Here is a 1,833-nt window from a genome sequence, read left to right on the forward strand (position 1 = left end):
TCCTTTGTAGGGACATGGATGCAGCTGGAAACCATCATTCTTAGCAAACTATCACAAGAACAGAAAACCAAACACTGCATGTTCTCACTCATAGGTGGGAACTGAACAATGAGACCACTTGGACTCGGGAAGGGGAACATCACACACCAGGGCCTATCATGGGGAGGGGGGAGTGGGGGGATTGCATTGGGAGTTATACCTGATATAAATGACGAGTTGATGGGTGCTGACGAGTTGATGGGTGCAGCACACCAACATGGCACAAGTATATATATGTAACAAACCTGCACATTATGCACATGTACCCTAGAACTTAAAGTATAATAACAATTAAAAAAAAAAGAAAAAGAAAGAAAAAGAAATCAATCTCGGGGCAGCATTACTTTGGATCATATTCAATGGCTCAAGAACTAACCCCAGCTAGCTCAAAGATTGAATTATATCAGCCTACTTATATTGACCACATATGGCAGTGTGGGCTCACATTAACCATGTTGTAGAGCTGACTTAAGAAAATAATGATCTCCATGTATTAATTATGAAAATAACTGTCTTGGACTGTAATACTAACTTTGACACGGTATTGGTTTTCTTTCTATATGCGGTATGGATATATTCTCCTTGAAATCGGTTCTGGCGTGTCAGTGGATATGAATGTGGTAGGTATTTGACTTAAGGGTCTTCCTCTCCTGTGCTTCCTCATGGTTGCACTGCAATGTGGATTACTGCAATTCCCTTTCCCTGTCCTAGCCATCTTTCTCACCTCCCTCTCACACCCTCCTTGCTCCTGGTTCGAATTGGAACATCCCTGTTGGACAACATTGTGACATCAATCTTATGCCACTCAATTCCTTGATCTAACAGCCATTCTTCCTTGTCAGTTGCATTTGCATGTGACTTACTGAGCACTGACTTTGTAGATTAACTTTCAGAAAGTAATCTATTTCTTTTTAAAATATACTTTCCAATTCTTGGAAATAATGTCTCTTCAGAATCCAACTACTGACAGTAGGAAATAAACAAATTTACCTAATTGAACAGATATTGAAATAGAAATTTAAATTTAAAATAAGCCTGAAAAGAGAAACATTTATGAATTATAAAGCAGAATTCGTGAAAGCCAAGAAAGGAGCTGAGTTTAAGGTGGATGTCAAAGAAAACTTCTTTATGACTCTTGTGAATGACATGACTTCCTTTTGAGAACCGTAGACATATTACCAACACTATACAGTAGACAGTAGAGTATAAAAAGTGATAAATACATGTTATGAACAATTTTCCCAACCTAGTGTTATTTTGTAATGAAAAGAATAATGATATTGCAAGCAAGAATAATCACTTTGATGTGAAATTAATTTTCTGTCTCATGTAGAGATTACTATCTACTTCCTTAGACTAAACTAACCTTATCCCACACATAGACTGAATCTGTGTGCTCCTTAATTAAAGTCTCATAGCTAACATGGTCCGTGAGAGCCTGGGGGAATGTCTATGATTCTGCTTTAGAGAAGAGAGATTCCTACAAGGTGGAAGAATCTCAGCCACAAATAATGGGTGTTCAATGTAAAAACAGGCATTAAAAGGAAAGGTAAAGAATATGGTCATTTATGTATTATCTCATTTAATATGTGAATATACTTTTTACTTTTTTCAGATGTTCTAGCATCCTCTAGACTTACATATTTCATAGACATAGCCAAACACTTGGGGCCAGGGGTCTAGTAATCCTCAATAGGTCTGAATGTCTTGAATGCCAAACAACTCAGTTACCTAAGTTTTCTTTTCTTTCTTTCTTTTCTTTCTTTCTTTCTTTCTTTCTTTCTTTCTTTCTTT

Source organism: Rhinopithecus bieti, unplaced genomic scaffold, assembly GCF_001698545.2.
Source record: "Rhinopithecus bieti isolate Rb0 unplaced genomic scaffold, ASM169854v2 scaffold_8307, whole genome shotgun sequence".
Taxonomy (NCBI): domain Eukaryota; kingdom Metazoa; phylum Chordata; class Mammalia; order Primates; family Cercopithecidae; genus Rhinopithecus; species Rhinopithecus bieti.